The following is a 23,576-nucleotide window of genomic DNA, read 5'->3' as shown; positions in this document are numbered from 1 at the left end:
GTGATAGCCGGAGGTGGATGGGTCCTAGGTTTTAGGACGAAACCTTCGGTTATCAACTGCTATTGCTTATCCCCAATAAATTCGTCTTTCAATTGACTTGTTATTGTTTTATGTATTTCTTAGTATAGATCTTTGCAAAATTTTGTACAACCATCTTTTGAAAATATCCTGATCAATATACTTAGTGGTATCCTACAAAGACTTTCGCCAAATAGGACTTCTCAAAATCCAAACAATTTAGACAAAGTTTCTGAAAAAAAAGAGTTCTCTTTCCAAAATATCCAGTAATTTAAATAGAACTTTTTAAAGGAAAAAGATAATTTACTTAGAATTTATAAACAAATTCAATTTTGATTTTTAAACCCAAGTACCATATCCCGAATCATATTTCGAGGATATACCTCGAGAATATATCCTAAAATATATCCTAATCAGGATACTTAAACTTTAAATATGGTTTCAAAAGATCAAACAAATTGTGTAAGATTCACAAAGGAAAGATCATACCAGGAATTGAGTGTAACCTTAGTATCAAACTCCAATCCCCTTTGCAATCTTTTCCCACTAAAATGTCCCCAGTCCGAGACACTTAGCCCAACCTTGATCTTTTGAGCTTCACATAATTGCTCTAGAAGGAATGTCCCCTGTGCATGAAGTCTTTAAACACTTCGAAAAATTTAGAACATTAGTTCCAACCGTATAGACAATTCTTGCATTACAGGGGCAAAACCCAAAGATATACTAGGGATAACTCCTTAGTATCCTGGGGAAAATCCAAAATTTTCATGCGCTACAGGCGGGAGTGTATAAACTCCAAGACTTAGAAAGGTGAAAACCTTTAAACCCTAGAGAGTATGAAAATACCCTTTCGCGAGAGAGGGTGATCAATCCTCATATACCTTAAGGATCCAGGGCATAGCCAACAGTAACAAAATTGTCAGCCACTTTTACATGAACTGGTCCCGCCACCTTGAACTATCCCTGGATAACTTGCGCTCCAGGCAGGGTGTTTAAACCCAATTCGTGAGAAAGGTGAATACCTTTAAACCTGTGAAGGGATCAGGATCCCTTAAACGTGAGAGAGGGGGCCAATCCTCTAATCTTCCGAAGTATCCTGCGTGTGTATCCTGGAGCTACATCCCGAATCATATTTTGCAAAACAACCTTAAACTAAGGTGGGTGTTAGCCTAGCTAACACCCCTCCGATGCTTAAGTTAAAAATAAATTATATTTAAAAGAGACAGAATTCATACCATTTTGAGTTAGAAATTAAGTTCTAAACTCACTTGAAATAGGCTTTGAGATGTATAGCATTCCAGGATCTTGGTAGTATATCCCCCTCCATATTCTTTAGTCGGTATGCTCCTTTCCCTGATTCTGATTCAATCTCATAGGGTCCTTCCCATTTTGGAGCTAACTTTCCATCGGTAGGATTGGTAGTATTCTGAAAAGCTTTTCTCAACACCCAATCTCCAACTTGAAACCTTCTAGTTCTTATATTTTTGTTGTATGCTCTGGATATCCTCTGTTGATATGCTGCCATCCTTAGCCTTGCTGCATCTCTTGTCTCATCAATAGTATCCAATTCCTGGCATAGGATTTCAGGATTCTGCTAAGGATCCTGGAGGCTGGATCTTGCTGTAGGTATTACCATTTCTGTCGGGATCACCTCTTCTGCTCCAAACACCAAGGAAAACGGGGTTTGGCCAGTTGCATTTTTCACCGTTGTTCTATCAGCCCATAAAACAAAGGGTAATTCTTCTGCCCATCTTCCTTTTTTGGCTCCTAGTCTCTTTTTCAGGTTGTTGACAATTATCTTGTTCGAGGATTCCGCTTGTCCATTCGCTTGAGGTTGTACTGGTGTGGATGTGATCATTTTGATTCCCCAACTTTTGCAAAAATCAGTAGTCCTCTTGCTTATAAACTGGGACCCATTATCACAAATGATTTCAGCTGGTACTCCATATCTGGTCAGGATATTTCTCTTTATAAAGGATACTACTTCCTGGTCTCTGACTTGCACAAATGCTTCAGCTTCCACCCATTTAGAGAAATAATCAGTCATTGCTAACATAAAGACTTTTCCTCCTGGAGCTTTTGGTAATTTCCCTACTATGTCCATTCCCCATTTCATGAATGGCCAAGGGGAAACTATAGGATACAATGGTTCAGCTGGTTGGTGCAGAATGTTGCTATGCCTTTGACATGCGTCACATCTTCGAGCATATTCCGCAGCATCTTTCTTCATTGTCGGCTAATAGTATCCTGTCCTTAATACTTTCGAAAATAATGACCTGCCCCCAGTATGGTTACCACAATCCCCCTCATATATATCCTGAAGCACTTCCATAGCCTCGGGGTCCTTCAAGCATCTTAGATATGGACCTGCAAGAGATTTCTTATACAAAATATTATTTATGATGGTGAATCGTGATACCTTCATCCTAAATGCCTTAGGATTTTCGTCTTCAGGAATGTGTCCTTCCTTGAGATATCTTATGATTGGAGTCATCCAGGATCCAGTATCCTTCTCAGGATCATGACCAGAATCCTGAATGCTTGTTACCTCTTTATTCTGACCTTTGAAGGGATCCATAGCAGGATACAAGATATGAAGTATCGGTATTTGGGTCCCCTCCGGTATCCTGACTGATGATCCTAAGTTCGCCAAGGCATCCGCTTTAGCACTATCCTCTCTTGGTACCTGTTCAAGTGTAAAAACATCGAAATATCCTGCTAATTTTTTGAGAATATCGAGGTATTCGATTAACTTCTCACCTTTAGCTGCATAGGATCCATTAAAATGATTAGTGATTAACAAGGAGTCAACATATACTTGCAAACTTTTAATATTCATGTTCTTAGCCAATTCTAATCCTGCAATCAAAGCCTCATATTCTGCTTCATTATTAGTGGCAGGAAATTCGCATCTAATAGCCTGGGGTAATATGTCCCCCTGTGACGATTTTAGTAGTACACCTAGGCCTACACCTCTTACATTAGAGGCACCATCAGTATATAATATCCAGGATTCTAAGTTTTCTCCTAGTTGTTGTACCTCTAAATCTACTTCATTTTGAATGTCACTACTGAAATCAGCCACAAAGTCAGCTAAAGCCTGAGACTTTATGGCATTTCTAGGTTCATACACTAAGTCATAAGCACTTAATTTCACCGACCACTTAGCCATTCTACCGGACATCTCTGGTTTCCTAAGCACATTTTTAACAGGATAATTAGTTTTAACATGAATCCTATGTGTCTCAAAGTAATGTCTTAGTTTTGTTGATGCCATAACTAGGGCTAATATTAACTTTTCTAAATGAGAATACCTAGTTTCAGCATCTAATAAACTTTTGCTAACATAATAAACAGGATACTGCTGACCTTCGTGATCCTTTACAAGGACAACACTTACTGCATTCCCCGATACTACAAGATACAGGGATAATGGTTCACCATCCTCGGGCTTCATCAGTAGAGGTGCGGCTGATAGATACTGCTTCAAATCCTGCAAGGCTGCTTCATGCTTCTCCCCCCATTCAAACTTCTTATTTTTCTTCAGGATATCATAAAACTCCTTGCATTTTTCTGAGGATCTTGAGATAAATCTATTTAATGCCGCTACTCGTCCCGTTAACCATTGAACATCCTTCATATTTGAAGGTGATTTGATATCCAAGATGGCTTTGGTCTGCTCCGGGCTTGCCTCTATTCCTCTTTTGGTTACCATATATCCTAGAAATTTTCCTGCCCCCACTCCGAAATGGCACTTAGCAGGATTCAGCTTCATGTTATACTGATCCAGGATATCAAATGCTCCCTTAATATCCTGGAGGTGATCCTCAGCTTTTTTAGATTTCACCACCATATCATCGATGTATACCTCCATTGTGTCCCCCAGCTTATCTTTGAACATCATGTTCACCAATCTTTGGTATGTTGCACCTGCATTTTTCAAACCGCAAGGCATAGCAGTATAACAATAGATACCTGTTGGCGTCATGAAGGCAGTATCCTCCTGGTCCGAAGGTTCCATTTGGATCTGCTGAAATCCTGAGGACGCATCCATGAAGGTTAACATTTCATGGCCGGCAGTGGCATCTACCATTGAGTCAATATGAGGGAGAGGAAACAGGTCCTTTGGACAAGCCTTGTTCAAGTCTGTATAATCCATGCAAACTCTCCATTTCCCGTTTTTCTTCTGTACCACTACTACATTTGCTAGCCACCTTGGAAATTTGACTTCTCTAATCATTTTTGACTTCAACAATCTGTCTACTTCTTCTTGAATAATTGCATTTCGTTCCGGAGCAAATTTCCTTCTTTTCTGCTGGACAGGCTTAAATGACCTGTCAATACCAAGTTTGTGTGTTATAACATCCTTGGAAATACCTGTCATATCCTCGTGTTTCCATGCGAATGTTGACATCCTGCATTTCAGAAAGTTAGTCAATTGATGCTCAATATCCTGCGGGATATTGGTCCCTACGAGCACCGAGATATCTGGATTATCTTGATCCAGGATAACTTTTTTCACATCCTGCTCCGAAGCTTCCACGATATCCTGGGCCCGTATCTTTAATTGCTATGCTGCATTAGGCTTTGTAGAGGATTTCATGGAGGTTGAGTAACACTCCTTTGCTTCCTGCTGATCACTGTCTACTTTGACAACTCCCCAAGGTGTAGGGATTTTGATGCATTGATGGTAAGTCGATGGCACAGCTTTCATATCATGGATCCATGGCCTACCCAATATAATATTATAGCAGGATAGGGAGTCCATTACACAGAAGCGTTGTATCGAATTCACCCCTTCAACATATACTGGTAATTTGATCTCTCCTACGGTATTCCTAGCTTCCCCACTGAAGCCAACGAGTACAGTGGATTTTGAAGTGATATCCATTGGGGATACATTCATCCTCTTCAACGTTTCTAGTTGGACTATGTTGACGGAGCTTCCATTGTCCACCAATATCCTGCGTTCAAAATGGTTAGCCACATATAGTGTTATTACCACAGCATCATGGTGAGGATCCTGCACAGTATCCCTGTCATCGCTATCAAAAGTGATCACTTTATTAGTTGTGAGGGTCGTCATCCTGGTTGGCCTTTTCCCTCTTTCAGCTTTAGCCTCCTTTGCATGCCTCTTGGCTGCAGAATATGATGTTCCACAAATGCCGGATCCTCCTGAAATAAAGTTGATTATCTTGGCATCCGCAGGAGGTGATGCTGCACGTTCAGGATCCTTCTCAATATCCTGACCCTTGTTTTTCTTTCTTCCCAGAAGATCCTTCAGATAACCTTTGCTCAAGAAATAGCTTATTTCCTTCCTTAGAGCAATGCAATCCTCTGTAATATGTCCAAAATCTTCATGGAAGGCGCACCATTTGGACTTATCCTTCCAATCAGCCTTTTGTTGATTCTTCCGAGGCCACCTGGCTTTGTCTCCCAAACCCTGCATAGCATACATTAGTTCAGGTATATTAACAGAAAAACAATATTCAGATAACTCAGGATACTCCTCAGGATCCTCGTCTTCAACAACATTCACTTTCTTGTTGTCATTTCTACCATACGGCTTAGAGCGGTACGGTTTGTACGAGGATTCTGACTTCCTGTTAGTTGACTCATATGTTGAGGATGCATTCATCCTCTCTTGCATTTTCTTATCATCCTCTAGCCTGATATATCTCAATGCCCTGTTACGAGCTTCATCCAGATTCTGCAGGGATTCATAACAAGATCCTGGTAAAACTGGGAATCTTTCTGCAATCCCATCTTGAAAGCCTGCATAGCTGTTGCGACATCAAGGTGCGGGATGTCCAAGGATTCCCGGCTAAACTTATTCACATAATCCCTTAAGGATTCTTGAGGCCCTTGAGTTATCCTGTAAAGGTCACTGGTTAATTTCTCAAAACTCCGGCTGCAAGAAAATTGACTATTAAATAAGTTAACCAAATGAGCAAAAGAAGTAATTGAGTGAGGAGGAACGTTTAACAGCCATTTTAAGGCTGATCCTGTTAGAGTAGAGCCGAAACCCTTGCATAAGCATGATTCCTTAAGTTCTGGAGGGTTGATTTCCATCCATTCCCTATACTGGGCAATATGCTCCTTAGGATCCGTGGTTCCATCATAAAGCTTCATGTTGGGAGTTTGAAATCTTTTCGGGATTTCAGCATCACAAATGGGATGCACAAACCGAGATATCCTGTGGCTATCCTAGGATACTTCAAGGATCGGCTGAACCACCCCAGGTACACTGGATATCATATCCTTCAGCTTCTGGAGCTCCCTAGATAATGCCGATGTCACACCTGTATCCTGCAAAGACCCAACATTGTTAGTGGCAAGAGTATTATTATTATTAGACATGTTACCGATCTGAGGATTTTGGCCATATCCTGAGCTCCTCATAGTTGACACTCTAACCAAAGAGGGCATCTCAGGAGTAGGATTCTAGGGATGGCTAGGCACAATATTTCCTTGGTTATCCTCAGTGTAAACTGCAGAACTGATGTTCAAAGCCCTGGGCTGTAGAGGAGTGACGATATCTTCAGTGGATCTACTTGAACCAGATTTCAGGAGTTGTATTTCCCTTAACAACATTTGGTTTGTTTCCTATTGCTGCCTCATTTGTTCCTGCACACTTCCGAATAAAGTTAGAATTTCATCATTAGAAGCTAAAACGGGAGCAGATCCCTGGATACTCCGAGTAGGGATAACATCCTGAGGTTGTGAAGGAGTGGGCATCCTTGGAGGAGGTGGTGGAAGCACCGAACCAGTAGTAGCAGAAGCCGTAGCAGTGGAGGAGCTCATGCTTGATCTTGTGGCCATTGCAAATGATGTGGCAAAGAGTTTTGAAAATAGAAAACCAATTAATGATTTTACAAAGATTTTGAGTAAAGATAGCACCACTTGCCCCACGGTGGGCGCCAAATTGTTTTGGTAAAAAATTACCGAAGTAATTAAGTGATCAAATTAGTTAAGTGAGGTAGTGTGCTAGAAATATGTGTGAAAAATATGTTAGCCAAGTTAATTACAAAAACAGTTTAAGGATACGGCTCGGGATATAGAGCTGTATCTATGATCAAACAATGAGCAAAAAAGTAAAGGTTGACACGTGATGTACGAGGAAAGCCCTTGATCAATCTAGATCGCCGGCACAAAACCTCAGGAGCTGACAATCGCAGCTGCCTTCTTCTTCTGTTGCTTCAAATATCAGGATACAGTGCAGGATGTGGTACGGATCAACTAAGTGTTTACAATGTAATTTGATTACAAGTGTTTGTGTGTAGTGACTGCTGAAAGCTAGAGAGCAAAAGTGTTCGATAGTGTGTGTAAGATTGCGTGCCTTAATCGGATCCGCCCCCATCTATTTATAGTAAAACAAATGCAACAAACTGTCCTAAATAACCGGGATCCGACGAATATTCCCCACTCGAACGTTGTAGACCTGGTCTTTCGGGTTCAACGTCTTTCACATAACAGATACGCCCGAGTCTTGAGGAGAAGAAGTCCACCTGACCGTTGGTGACTTGTAGCCTCTTACCTGCACGTGAATTATTAAGTTAACACCAGGATATCGCCCGGGATGTTACCAGTATCCCGATTCAGTATCCTGATCACAAACAAATAGTCAAAAGCAAGATATTAGTCAGGATATTTAGACTCAGAAAATGGCCCATAACAAGGGTTCATAGAAGTTCTATGAAATTAGATTGTTTGATCCGATTTTTGAGAATGATGAGTTGTTATGATGATTAGATGTTAATTTGGGTTCATGAGAATTAATGGATAATTGCTTGATTTGATCGATTAAATGCAAAGTGGGAAACAATTTAAATTGATCAAGGAACTGATTGCACGAATTAAGGAGATTATATAACTGATCGCACAAGATCAGATCACACAAGATCTGATCGCACAAGAACAGCGAGTCGCACAAGTGTTATGACTCGCACAAGATATAGACCAATCGCACAAGCCTTTGGGCTGACAAATAATTGGGCCGGGTGTTGGGTTGAATCGCACAAGGTATTGGGTCGGAAGCCATCCAGTCACACAAGTCAGTAAATCACACATTTCGCAATTGGGCCAGTCACGTGAGCCATGGGCCGAACCGGATCGCACAAGTGGCAGCTTAGTCGCACAAGGCCACTCTAATCGTACAAGGCCTTGGGCCGTAAAGAGGATTGGGCCTGAATGACTGGGCCGCACACACACTTGTGTATTTGATGTTTAGAATGTTACGTAATACGTGTTATTGAACTTGCATGCAAGTTTGAATATTACGAATGATTTCATGATGTTATTCGTGGTCCATTATGTGCTATGTGATGTTGCCTGTTAAATACGTGGTTCACTAGTAAACAAAACTGACTGATATTGATAACCATGTTAGGACGTGGTTGATCAACCGTGAACAAGTAATTTAAATTACCGAGCAATCCAAGGTGAGTTCACTTCTGTTGAGCATGCGTCTCGGTGGGTGGGCAATCGAATGGGTATTCCTGAGTGGAATAAGTCTTTTTGGGTAAAAACTGGGATGTTAGATAATACACTCATTTCCTATCACCTTAAGTCCCATCTTATACCGAATTAGTTACCTGAGAGGTAACGGGGTATTAGTTGATAGCGCTATTAGGCTTGGCAACCTCACACCATACCTGAGAGGACGAGCGTGAACTAATGACCTTAATCACGACCAATGCTTAGATAGGGGGCATTGGGGACGGGCAAAATAATCTGTTGCCATCTTATACGGTACTCGAGTTATTATCAACATTATTATAAACCGGACTAACTACTTGGTAACTAAATGTTTTCGTAAAACCGTGAACTCGCCAGCTTTTCGCTGATACACTTGTTGCATGCTCGCAGGTCGTTAGATTCTTTGGACAAGGAACTTGCTGTCTGGGATTGCTGTAGTCATGGGTCGAGCTTTTGGGAAACATGTGTCAAGACTATTTGATTTTCATATACTTGGTTTTGAAACATGGAACGATGATTTATCTTGTCACACCCCGACCGCGTATAACATGCAACCGCGGCGGAAAACGTCGGGGAGTGTTGTGAACAGAATTAAATTGTTTCATAACCATGGTATACAAGTTGTATTTTATTTATAAACAAAGGTGTTACATTGTCTTGGAAAGAGAGTACGGAAATCAAAACATAATTAAGCTAGTTCAAACTTCATTTTTAGGCTCTAAGGCACAGGTCCGCCCTAGAATCATGATCATCATCCTATGGAATAGCTCCTGAAAACACATGTGAAAGTAGGTACGTGAGCAAAAAAATGCCTGTGAGATACATAGTTTTTGTGAAAATGGGATTCATGACTTGAGCTTAAAGAAATGTTTAATAACAGTCAGTCATGAACCTTGTAATTTGTTTTGCTTTGTAAGCCATTTGAAAAACGATAACATCAAACGATATGTTTAGATAAGTGCAAGGTTAAACGAATAACCAAGTAAAATGAGTTGAATAAGATAAGTTGTTTGTGAAAATAATGTCTTGTGAAGAATATGTTATTTATGTAAACTGTAATGTGTCTAAACTGAAATGACTTCGATAACGCCACGATATGTAACATTATACAAACATTTATATATAGGAAGTACCAGCGACGTATCCACCATGTTTGTATCATATTACATACGCCACGTTACTTAAATCATTTACCCAAACCAATCCACCATGTAAATTGTTCATGTGTAAACCAAATGTCAAGTGTTATTGTGTAAACCATGTCAAATGTTTATGTTCAAATGTAAACCACCACTGTGTATGTCAATGTCAACGTGTTTATGTTCAATGTAAATCATGTAATGTGTATCCCAAAATGAATTATGTATGGTAAGCGAAATGTATCAACTTAAACCATATGTAAACTGCACAAAACAGGTCGTTGAAGTAACACGTGGTTTAAATCAACGTTATGTTCTGTGGAAAAATGCATGCTCTGTTGATATTAACATTTATGTGGTATTGTAAACTATGCATACATCCAAGCCTTGAGACTGCGGCGATAAACCCTTAAACAAATTAAAGGTTTCTCTAAGTTATGTATATCGAATTCGGTCATTCCTTCCAGTCCTATCAAACCTAGGACTTCAGGAATGGGAGTTGTCAATTCCTATGGTACCACTACCTACTAACGAACGGCGTGATCAATGTTAATGAATGTATTGTCCATGTTAAACAAACCAAATGTCATAACAAAATGAAGGCATGTGATGTAAACAATTGTACTAAGTATGCTAAGTAAACATACGAAGCAGAAATGTTCATGTAAATCAATGTGTCCATATGCTGAGTAAACATATGCAACAGAAATGTTTATGTAAATCAATGTGTCCATATGCTGAGTAAACATATGCAACAGAAATGTTCATGTAAATCAATGTGTCCATATGCTGAGTAAACATATGCAATAGAAATGTTCATGTAAATCAATGTGTCCATATGCTGAGTAAACATATGCAACAGAAATGTAATGGAAATCAAATGTACTAAGTACGCACACAATGGGCATACGTAGCATAAAATGTAATGAAATCATGTACTATAATGTACTAATGAGCATAGCAGATATACGATGTGAAAACATGGAAAGCATGAAAGTAACAGATAGGCACATGTGTCTCACCCCAAAACAGTTTGGAAAACAGTAAAAGATGGGGTTCTATGTACTCACCTGAGATTGCTTTGAGTTCCTTGTATAATAACCAAATAGTGCTAAAGATCACGGAATATCAACGGCACCTAATAGGTAGCTTATGTTAATATACCGGACCAAATCGGAAGGATAAGAAAATTACGCGGGTTCGAAAACCAAACGAGTATGGAGACTTGTGTAATATGGTTTAACAAAGCCTACATACTAAAATGAAACTTAACCTAAGTGCTTACGGTCCATCACGACCTGTTTAGGTAGCTTACGCTACCCTAACGCGTCATTCGCGTAGAACGCGTTCGGAACGCCTAACATCGTGACCACAAGGTATAACCTCGGAAGGTTATAGCTATGGTCACCTAATGTGTTTGGTCGGATCCTAAAGATCGACCAAATGGGTCGGGTTCGAAAGTATAAGCGATGGTTTAGATCGCTTACCTTACGACCCTATATAAGCACTATACTAAACGTGACGAGCTAAGCATGTTAGAACATGCATAACTAAGTTTAGAAAACAGGTTTGACATCAAAACAAACGGCTTTGATGCCCACGAGTAGTTTGGTTACAAAATATGTAAGAATGCACATTTTGGCCGAAACTACGACTCGTCACTGAACCTAGATAACGTGGTGATCAGTAGGTATGGTCACCATGGACCATGACCATCGTGATCACGCTCACGTTATGAAGTTCCATGAACTTCGCATCGACCATGAGCTGGTCAATGCAGAAAGTCAACAAAACGTTGACTTTCGGACTCGAAAAGCGAATAAAAGAGTGAAAGAAGACTTACGGAGGGTCCCCGAGTGCTAATCTAGATCAAATAGCTCAGGTATGAAACAATGGTTTCAACTTAGAGCTTCAAGATCAGATTGTTGTGATTTTTACACAAAAGGGGGGGGGTATTTATAGGAAAAGTGGAACCGTTAGGATCGTTTTATCGAATATCGTGCCTTGATCTCGTGCGTACATGTGTCCAATGGTTAAATTCACTGAACTTGGCTCTTGGCCCTTCATTGGGTGAAAAGGCATCGCCCCTTGATCGAACGAAAGGCCAGATTTTGCATTAAATGCAAAATCTTTCTGTCAGACATCCTCACGCGGCCCGCGTGAAAGTGTGTGCAGATCTTACGCGGGTGGCCTGGCCCCGTCTGATCTGCACCACTTGCAGAATTTACATATTTGGCCCCTGTTGCGTTTTTAAGCTATTTCCAGCCCTTTTAAGACCTGTAAAGCCATCTTTAAGGCCCTAAAATGATGCCTAAACATTGTGGACATGAAACATGCCCAAAAGTGTTCCGGATGTCGGCTCGTTTGGCCGTACGATCGCGATGTTCGCTTAATTACGACGGAATGTGCATAAGCGCGAAAGACGATCCAAATGACGCGACGAATGGATTTTTCTCATGCCAAACATTAAGGCATAATATAAGGATGCTTACATAAATTTTTGGAAGTCCGGATGTATTCAGAACGTAAGTTATGCGCGAAAGTGCAAACTTATGCACTTTTTGACACTTTTAGTCCCTGAATGATCCAAAAGTTTATTTTAGCATACCAAACCCCTCAAAGCCTATTTCTAAGCTATGTAAAGGATATTTATGGTATGTTTAACTTATGGACATGTTCCGGAATGTTCGTTACAGTTCAAATTGGCATACTTTCGCAGTTTGTCAAGTTTAGTCCCTGTAAGCGAATTAACTTGTTTTTGCTATACCAAAGCCTTCAAAACTTATTTCTAAATTATGTAAAGGTTATTTAAGGTATGTTGAGTATATGTTGATGTTCCAGAGTATTTGTCGCATTAAACTGAGTACGTTTACACACCAGTTTGCGTATAATTCTCTAGAAAGCGATGTAGAGTTTGAAATTGAGCAAAAGTTAAAACATGAAAAATGTAAAACACAACCAAACAAACATTGGGATCAAATAACCTTATTTTATTGATAATAGAACTGTTCATGATGATTACAAGCACAAATGTTACAGCCTCCCCTACTTGTGGAAATTTCGTCCCGAAATTTATTTAGAGGAAACTGATTGAAAAAGATGCGGATATTTTGCCTTCATTTGATCTTCACGTTCCCAAGTAAACTCGGGTCCACGCTTAGATTCCCAACGAACCTTGACCAAAGGAATGCGCTTGTGTTTAAGCCACTTGACTTCACGTTCCATGATTTCTACCGGTTTCTCGACAAATTTCAGGGTTTTATCAACACGAATTTCGTCAAGCGGTATGTGGAGGTTCTCATCAGCTAAACACCTCTTGAGATTGGACACGTGAAAAGTTGGATGAACATTTCCAAGTTCAGGAGGCAACTCAAGTCTGTAGGCTACCTTGCCGATTCTTTCGACGATCTTAAATGGTCCAACGTATCTAGGTGCAAGTTTTCCTTTCTTTCCGAATCTGATCACACCTTTCCAAGGTGAGACCTTAAGTAATACACGATCACCGACTTGAAAATCCAAGGGCTTGCGTTTTAAGTCCGCGTAGTTCTTCTGACGGCTTCTAGCTGTCTGAAGGTTATCACGAACTTTCTTTACCTTATCTGTTGTCTCTAAAATGAGGGCAGGTCCAGTAAGCTGAGCCTCGCCAATCTCATTCCAGCAGACTGGTGAACGACATTTTCGACCATAGAGAGCCTCGAAAGGAGCCATGTTGATGCTGGAGTGATAACTGTTGTTGTAGGAGAATTCGATCAGTGGAAGATGTGAATCCCAACTACCACCAAAATCGATCACACACGCCCTCAGCATATCCTCCAGTGTCTGGATTGTTCTTTCAGATTGACCATCCGTTTGCGGATGATAAGCTGTGCTCAGATTAAGTTGAGACCCCATAGCAGATTGCATGGTTCTCCAAAAGTGAGAAGTGAAACGAGCATCTCTGTCAGAAATGATGCTCAAAGGAACACCATGTCTAGCTACAATTTCATCCACGTAGATTTGAGCAAGTTTGTCAGCCGAAAAATCCTCACGGATTGGCAAGAAATGCGCTGATTTGGTAAGACGATCAACGATTACCTAGATGGCATCGTGACCTTTCTTTGTGCGCGGGAGTTTGGTAATGAGATCCATAGTAATGTTTTCCCACTTCCAAACTGGGATCTCTGGTTGCTCCAATAAACCAGAAGGACGCTGATGTTCAGCCTTAACCTTAAGACAAGTAAGGCATTTTGATACGTATAAGGCAATGTCTTTCTTCATACCAGGCCACCAATACTGAATACGAAGATCCTTATACATCTTATCTGAGCCAGGATGAATAGAATAACGAGACTTATGGGCTTCATCCATAAGCAAGGTACGAAGATTATCTTGGCTTGGGACCCACAAACGGTCCATGAAGTAATATGATCCATTGTCCTTCAGCTCTAGAGCAGGAGTTATGTGATAAGAAAATTCCTTATCCATCAAGCCTTGTGAAACACAAGCTTGTTGAGCCTGGGATATACGGGCTTGGATATCGGTTTGAATAACAGATTGGACACGTACACAATGAAGCTTAGTACGTTCCTTGCGACTCAATGCATCGGCTACGACATTCGCCTTACCAGGATGGTAGCGAATCTCGCAGTCGTAGTCGTTTAGAAGTTCAACCCAACGTCTTTGCCTCATGTTGAGCTCTTTCTGCTTGAAGATGTGTTGAAGACTTTTGTGGTCCGTGAAAACCACACATTTTGTACCGTACAAGTAGTGTCTCCAGATTTTGAGAGCGAAGACAACTGCACCCAACTCCAGATCATGAGTGGTGTAGTTTTTCTCATGTATCTTCAACTGCCTTGAAGCGTATGCTATGACTTTGTTTCTTTGCATCAGGACGCAGCCAAGACCCAATTTAGATGCATCGCAATAAACGACGAAATCATCATTGCCCTCAGGCAATGTTAGGACAGGCGCGTCGCAAAGCTTTTGTTTCAAAGTCAGAAACGCTTCGTCTTGTTTGACTCCCCAATCAAATGGCTTGTTCTTCTGAGTTAGAGCAGTTAGAGGAACTGCAATCTTTGAGAAATTCTCAATGAAGCGGTGGTAATAACCCGCTAGGCCAAGAAAAGAACGAACTTCAGTAGGAGTAGTAGGCGTATCCCAATCCTTAATGGCACTGATCTTGGAGGGATCCACATGAATACCTTGTTCGTTGACAATATGCCCTAAGAATTGAACTTCTTTAAGCCAGAATTCACACTTGGAGAATTTGGCGAAAAGTTGCTCTTTCTTTAGGAGTTCCAGAGTAAGACGAAGATGTTGCTCATGTTCAGCTCGTGTCTTAGAATATATCAAAATGTCATCAATAAAAACGATGATGAACTTATCTAAGTAAGGTTTGCAGACCCTATTCATTAAGTCCATGAAAACAGCAGGAGCATTAGTCAAACCGAATGGCATGACTGTGAACTCATAATGTCCATAACGAGTACGGAACGCTGTCTTTGGAATATCTTCTTCATGTACACGAAGCTGATGATATCCAGATCGTAGATCGATCTTTGAAAAATAAGAAGCGCCTTGCAATTGATCAAAGAGATCATCAATGCGAGGTAGGGGATATCGATTTTTGATGGTGAGCTTGTTAAGCTCACGATAATCGATACACATCCTAAAGGATCCATCCTTCTTTTTTACAAAAAGAACGGGAGCACCCCAAGGTGAAAAGCTAGGACGGATAAAACCTTTGTCGGAGAGCTCCTGAAGCTGTTTAGATAATTCTTGCATCTCAGACGGTGCAAGACGGTATGGAGCTCTGGAAATGGGATTTGCACCAGGTACGAGATCAATACGAAACTCGACTTGGCGTGCTGGAGGTAGACCAGGTAAGTCTTCAGGGAATACTTCGGAATAATCCCGAACGACAGGAATATCTGAAATAGTCTTACCCTTGCCTTTATCTGCTGTAACATGTGCTAGGAAAGCCACGTAGTGCTTTCGCAGATACTTCCGTGCTTTAAAACAAGAAATAAGTTTGAGACCACCGGCAGGCTTCTCACCACGAACCTGTAGGATCTCGCCTGTAGACAGCGGCACACGAACAATCTTCTCAGAACAAACTATCTCTGCGCGATGCTTGGATAACCTATCCATTCCCACTATAACATCGAAGCTTCCAAGTTGCATTGGCGTGAGGTCAATAGGAAAAATATGGTCGTTGAGATTCAACTGGCAGTTGCGCAGAACAGAATTTAGAACGATGGGTTCACCACTGGCAACCTCTACTGTCAAAGGTTTACCTAGTTTCGTTCTAGACACGCGAAGCATTGTCTCAAAAGACAATGACACAAAGCTCTTGTCGGCACCCGAATCAAAAAGAACAGACGCTGGCTGATTATTAATAAAGAACGTACCGTTCACCACCTCGTTGTCTGCTTGTGCTTCTTGTGCATTCATGTTAAAGACTCGGCCTCGAGCCGGTGCCGGATTCTGGTTTGCATTCTGGTTCTGGTTGACTAGCCTTGGACACCGATTTCTGTAGTGGGTCAGATCCCCACAATTATAACATGCACCTGGTGGGTAGTTTGGTCGTGCAGCCTGACCCTGTTGCTGAGCAACTGGTTGAGCAGGGTTCTGAACTGCGCGATTCTGAGCAAACCGACAAACATCGGCAAGATGACCTGACTTCCCACAGTTTGTACAGAAACGGCACTGATGTTGTGGCTGATGGTGACTGTTGCATTGATTGCACAAAGGTGCACTCCCTGAATAGGGCTTCTTTGCTGGAGGCTGGTTGGGAGCTGCCTGGTTAGCTTGGGCAGTAACAGCAAAATTTTGGGAAGCCTTACGCTTCCTTGACCCCCTTGAGGAACCAGAATCCTTTCCCTTCTTGTTCTGACCTTTCTTACCATCTTCCTTGTCTGCTGATTGTTTCTTGCCCTTGTCACCCTTCCTGTGTAGCTTATTCTTCCGAATCTGCGACTCAGTCAGTGTCGCTGATAACTCGATTGCCTGACGGAGTGTGGTAGGGTTGCTACCAGTAAGGATGTCTTGTACTGAGTCAGGTAGGCCGTCGATGTACCTTTCGATGGCCTTATCGAGTGGGGTAACCATAGTCGGGCAAAGAAGACTCAACTCCTCAAACCTATCCGTATAAGCCCTGTGCTCGCCACTATCTTGCTTCAAAATATCAAATTCTTTCTCCAACGCTCGTTGTTCATGACGAGGACAAAACTCCCTCATCATAAGGGCTCTCAGTTCAGCCCATGTCTGAGCTAGAGCAACTTCTGCACCTTGATCTCTCATAACTCCATTCCACCACGTAAGAGCCCTCTTCTGAAACACGCTTGAAGAAAACTCGACTTTGCGATTGTCAGGACACTGCACATGTCGGAAAGTGTTCTCGATGCTCTCGAACCACTGAAGAAGCCCAGTTGCTCCCTCATAACCACTAAACTTGAGTGGCTTAGCCGAGCTAAAATCCTTGTATTTGCATGTACCATTGTTGTTGTTGTTGGCCTGGTTCCATTGAGCAAAGAGATTCGGAAATTGAGCAGCCATCTGCTGCGCAATAATCTCCGCCAGTTCGGCAGTAGCTATCTGGTTGTCGCGTCGAGGAGGCATTCTAGAAGAGAAAAACATGAAATGAAACGAGTGAGATGATTGGATGAAGAGAATGAGATGAAGCAAAATCAACAAAAGCAAAGATGGCGGTTATGCATCGCAAAGCAAATAAGCGACATGAAATGTCTAGTCAAAGTAAATGGGTCAGGATTAGTGTATCGCGAAGACATGCTCGCCTATAAGTGAACACTCACCCCAAGAGTTCCCAGGTAAGAGTGACTGGTCCGATTATGTGGATTTGTACGAACACTCTAGCCTTAGACAGAAAACCCAGGGTACAGGCATTCACTCTTCCAGTTCGCACGTGTTCACACTATTAACCCAAAACTTTGACGGGATTTTTGAAATCCAAAGAGGTTCAAAACCATATAACAGAGGGTTCAAAACCTTATAACAGAGGGTTCAAAACCTAGTAATCAATCATCCTAGAACAGATGATTAATTTTCAAAGCGGATTCGGAACCGAAGTTCCCGTTGTGGTTATCACCTAAGGATAGGTGATGTGCATGTTTTAAACTCTAAACACAAGATAACTTGTGTTAGGGTCCTAGAAAGTTATAGTCTAGGTCAAAGCATTACTAATAACCTAATTCCCTATAACCAATAGCTCTGATACCAACTCTTCTGTCACACCCCGACCGCGTATAACATGCAACCGCGGCGGAAAACGTCGGGGAGTGTTGTGAACAGAATTAAATTGTTTCATAACCATGGCATACAAGTTGTATTTTATTTATAAACAAAGGTGTTACATTGTCTTGGAAAGAGAGTACGGAAATCAAAACATAATTAAGCTAGTTCAAACTTCATTTTTAGGCTCTAAGGCACAGGTCCGCCCTAGAATCATGATCATCGTCCTATGGAATAGCTCCTGAAAACACATGTGAAAGTAGGTACGTCAGCATAAAAATGCCTGTGAGATACATAGTTTTTGTGAAAATGGGATTCATGACTTGAGCTTAAAGAAATGTTTAATAACAGTCAGTCATGAACCTTGTAATTTGTTTTGCTTTGTAAGCCATTTGAAAAACGATAACATCAAACGATATGTTTAGATAAGTGCAAGGTTAAACGAATAACCAAGTAAAATGAGTTGAATAAGATAAGTTGTTTGTGAAAAAAATGTCTTGTGAAGAATATGTTATTTATGTAAACTGTAATGTGTCTAAACTGAAATGACTTCGATAACGCCACGATATGTAACGTTATACAAACATTTATATATAGGAAGTACCAGCGGCGTATCCACCATGTTTGTATCATATTACATACGCCACGTTACTTAAATCATTTACCCAAACCAATCCACCATGTAAATTGTTCATGTGTAAACCAAATGTCAAGTGTTATTGTGTAAACCATGTCAAATGTTTATGTTCAAATTTAAACCACCACTGTGTATGTCAATGTCAACGTGTTTATGTTCAATGTAAATCATGTAATGTGTATCCCAAAATGAATTATGTATGGTAAGCGAAATGTATCAACTTAAACCATATGTAAACTGCACAAAACAGGTCGTTGAAGTAACACGTGGTTTAAATCAACGTTATGTTCTGTGGAAAAATGCATGCTCTGTTGATATTAACATTTATGTGGTATTGTAAACTATGCATACATCCAAGCCTTGAGACTGCGGCGATAAACCCTTAAACAAATTAAAGGTTTATCTAAGTTATGTATATCGAATTCGGTCATTCCTTCCAGTCCTATCAAACCCAGGACTTCAGGAATGGGAGTTGTCAATTCCTATGGTACCACTACCTACTAACGAACGGCGTGATCAATGTTAATGAATGTATTGTCCCATGTTAAACAAACCAAATGTCATAACAAAATGAAGGCATGTGATGTAAACAATTGTACTAAGTATGCTAAGTAAACATATGAAGCAGAAATGTTCATGTAAATCAATGTGTCCATATGCTGAGTAAACATATGCAACAGAAATGTTTATGTAAATCAATGTGTCCATATGCTGAGTAAACATATGCAACAGAAATGTTCATGTAAATCAATGTGTCCATATGCTGAGTAAACATATGCAACAGAAATGTTTATGTAAATCAATGTGTCTATATGCTGAGTAAACATATGCAACAGAAATGTTCATGTAAATCAATGTGTCCATAAGTAAACATATGCAACAGAAATGTAATGGAAATCAAATGTACTAAGTACGCACACAATGGGCATACGTAGCATAAAATGTAATGAAATCATGTACTATAATGTACTAATGAGCATAGCAGATATACAATGTGAAAACATGGAAAGCATGAAAGTAACAGATAGGCACATGTGTCTCACCCCAAAACAGTTTGGAAAACAGTAAAAGATGGGGTTCTACGTACTCACCTGAGATTGCTTTGAGTTCCTTGTATAATAACCAAATAGTGCTAAAGATCACGGAATATCAACGGCACCTAATAGGTAGCTTATGTTAATATACCGGACCAAATCGGAAGGATCGGACAGTACGCGGGTTCGAAAACCAAACGAGTATGGAGACTCGTGTAATATGGTTTAACAAAGCCTACATACTAAAATGAAACTTAATCTAAGTGCTTACGGTCCATCACGACCTGTTTAGGTAGCTTACGCTACCCTAACGCGTCATTCGCGTAGAACGCGTTCGGAACGCCTAACATCGTGACCACAAGGTATAACCTCGGAAGGTTATAGCTATGGTCACCTAATGTGTTTGGTTGGATCCTAAAGATCGACCAAATGGGTCGGGTTCGAAAGTATAAGCGATGGTTTAGATCGCTTACCTTACGACCCTATATAAGCACTATACTAAACGTGACGAGCTAAGCATGTTAGAACATGCTTAACTAAGTTTAGAAAACAGGTTTGACATCAAAACAAACGGCTTTGATGCCCACGAGTAGTTTGGTTACAAAATATGCAAGAATGCACATTTTGGCCGAAACTACGACTCGTCACTGAACCTAGATAACGTGGTGATCAGTAGGTATGGTCACCATGGACCATGACCATCGTGATCACGCTCACGTTATGAAGTTCCATGAACTTCGCATCGACCATGAGCTGGTCAATGCAGAAAGTCAACAAAACGTTGACTTTCGGACTCGAAAAGCGATTAAAAGAGCGAAAGAAGACTTACGGAGGGTCCCCGAGTGCTAATCTAGATCAAATAGCTCAGGTATGAAACAATGGTTTCAACTTAGAGCTTCAAGATCAGATTGTTGTGATTTTTACACAAAGGGGGGGGGTATTTATAGGAAAAGTGGAACCGTTAGGATCGTTTTATCGAATATCGTGCCTTGATCTCGTGCGTACATGTGTCCAATGGTTAAATTCACTGAACTTGGCTCTTGGCCCTTCATTGGGTGAAAAGGCATCGCCCCTTGATCGAACGAAAGGCCAGATTTTGCATTAAATGCAAAATCTTTCTGTCAGACATCCTCACGCGGCCCGCGTGAAAGTGTGTGCAGATCTTACGCGGGTCGCCTGGCCCCGTCTGATCTGCACCACTTGCAGAATTTACATATTTGGCCCCTGTTGCGTTTTTAAGCTATTTCCAGCCCTTTTAAGACCTGTAAAGCCATCTTTAAGGCCCTAAAATGATGCCTAAACATTGTGGACATGAAACATGCCCAAAAGTGTTCCGGATGTCGGCTCGTTTGGCCGTACGATCGCGATGTTCGCTTAATTACGACGGAATGTGCATAAGCGCGAAAGACGATCCAAATGACGCGACGAATGGATTTTTCTCATGCCAAACATTAAGGCATAATATAAGGATGCTTACATAAATTTTTGGAAGTCCGGATGTATTCAGAACGTAAGTTATGCGCGAAAGTGCAAACTTATGCACTTTTTGACACTTTTAGTCCCTGAATGATCCAAAAGTTTATTTTAGCATACCAAACCCCTCAAAGCCTATTTCTAAGCTATGTAAAGGATATTTATGGTATGTTTAACTTATGGACATGTTCCGGAATGTTCGTTACAGTTCAAATTGGCATACTTTCGCAGTTTGTCAAGTTTAGTCCCTGTAAGCGAATTAACTTGTTTTTGCTATACCAAAGCCTTCAAAACTTATTTCTAAGTTATGTAAAGGTTATTTAAGGTATGTTGAGTATATGTTGATGTTCCGGAGTATTTGTCGCATTAAACTGAGTACGTTTACGCACCAGTTTGCGTATAATTCTCTAGAAAGCGATGTAGAGTTTGAAATTGAGCAAAAGTTAAAACATGAAAAATGTAAAACACAACCAAACAAACATTGGGATCAAATAACCTTATTTTATTGATAATAGAACTGTTCATGATGATTACAAGCACAAATGTTACTTATCTTATGCTTCCGCTGAACATGCTAAACTTGAATTATGTTTGTGAATGAGTTAATTTAATAAATGGGTCTTTCTTCTTATATCCTATTTTTGTTCAATATGATTGGTGGCTGGATCCTGGTACGTCACATGCCTAGCGGGGTTCCCACATGTCGCATTTTGGGGGTGTGATAGTTTGGTATCAGAGCCACAGGTTATAGTGAACAAGTTTTAAAATGTTTTTTATAAAACCAGACTATAACTGAAAAGCTCAAGAAATCGACCATGACACTCAGCTCCAGATTGCAAGGTTCGTCTCTCGTTTACTTACTGCACAACATAACTAGTGTACACTTATGAATGTCATTGCACGTGATTGCACACTTAGCACTACAAAATGAAGTCATGTGTTATTTTCCTACGTTATGTAACTGATAGTGTGACATTCACTCTAGGCTTCCGTGATCTATGCTTTGTGATGTCTTTTGTCTTGTTACTCGAAACAGAGGAACCTTTTAATGCAAGTTGAGGGGAGCTGAGATAAACATGCAAATCGCATTGTCATTATGGGTGCACACATAATGATAATATGGGGTGCATGTGAGTCCCAGTGAGGCTTAACGAGTGTGAAGGAGGTTCTGATCCGTTGTTTGACATAGTGATGGAACTCGATAATCTATAAGTCATAGCGATGTTTGACTCCTACTCCTTCTCGACTCTTAACCTTTTCCACTCTTCTTGTATAGAATCATGAGCGGACGAAATGGTGGACGTGGTGGAGGCCGCGGCGGAGGACGCGGCAACGTTGTTATGTCCTAGGCTGAATTAACCGACTTGATCAATACTCGTGTGGCTGAAGCCCTAGCGGCTTAGTAGGCTGGTACGATATGTGCCAAATACACTTTATCCTTGTGTCACGTACTCGACTCTTACTCGTGTGTTGTATTTCCTTTCGTCCTTAGGTCAACCTGTGAATCAGAATCAGAACAATCCGCCTGTTTGCACATTCAAGACCTTTATGGATTGTAAGCCTCAGATGTTAGTGGGATTGAAGGAGCAGTGGGGTTACTTCATTGGTTTGAGAAAGCAGAATCGATCTTCGCTATGTGTAACTATCCTGCTGGGGACAGAGTGAAGTATGCTTCAGGCACACTCGAAGATGGTGCCTTGACTTGGTGGAATTCCCAAGTCCAAATGTTGGGTATTGAAATGGCGAATGCGACTACTTAGGACGACTTCAGGGAACTGATGTGGAAAGAATACTGCTCTCGAGATGAGATCCAAAAGTTGGAAAATGAGTACTACAACCTGAAAATGGCGGGCTCTGAAATCGAGGTGTATACGAAGCGGTCTCATGAGCTGGCGAACATGTGTCCTAACTTATCGCGACCACCACATCATAGGATTGAGCTGTACATCAATGGTCTAGCACCACAAGTCAAGGGTTTGGTCACTGCAGCGAATCACGACAACTTGCCTCGAATCATCCGCTTAGCTCACAAGATCACCGACCAGGAGGTGGAGCATGGCTCGCCACCACCACGTGTTTCTACTACTGCCTCTACTGCTACAGCTACTACTCCTGCTACTGATAACAAATGCAAATGGAATGATGCGGACAAAGTGTCCAACTCAAACCAGTCACAGAAGAAGCCAGACAACAGTATAAATCGCAGTTTTAGTCAGTCGTCCTCCGTTAATCAGAATCAGAGCAACAACTCGAATCAGGGCTCTTACGCGGGGAAACAACCAAAGTGTAATAAGTGCAACTACCATTATCGAGGACCGTGTACTCGAATCTGTCACCGGTGCAACAAGGTGGGGCATATGGCACGAGATTGCAGGGCCCCGCTCCCTAAGCAGCAGCAGCAACCTCCACAACAACAGCAGCCACAGCAACAGGAAATGCAATAGCCTCAAGAGAAGCAGGGAAATCGTAAGGGATGTTTCCAGTGTGGAGATGAGGGTCATTTTAGGAGGGATTGCCCTCAACTGAATCAGAATGCTGGGAACAATAACAACACTGGGAACAACAACG

Source organism: Helianthus annuus, chromosome 15, assembly GCF_002127325.2.
Source record: "Helianthus annuus cultivar XRQ/B chromosome 15, HanXRQr2.0-SUNRISE, whole genome shotgun sequence".
NCBI classification, from domain to species: domain Eukaryota; kingdom Viridiplantae; phylum Streptophyta; class Magnoliopsida; order Asterales; family Asteraceae; genus Helianthus; species Helianthus annuus.
This window is presented reverse-complemented; position numbering follows the sequence as displayed.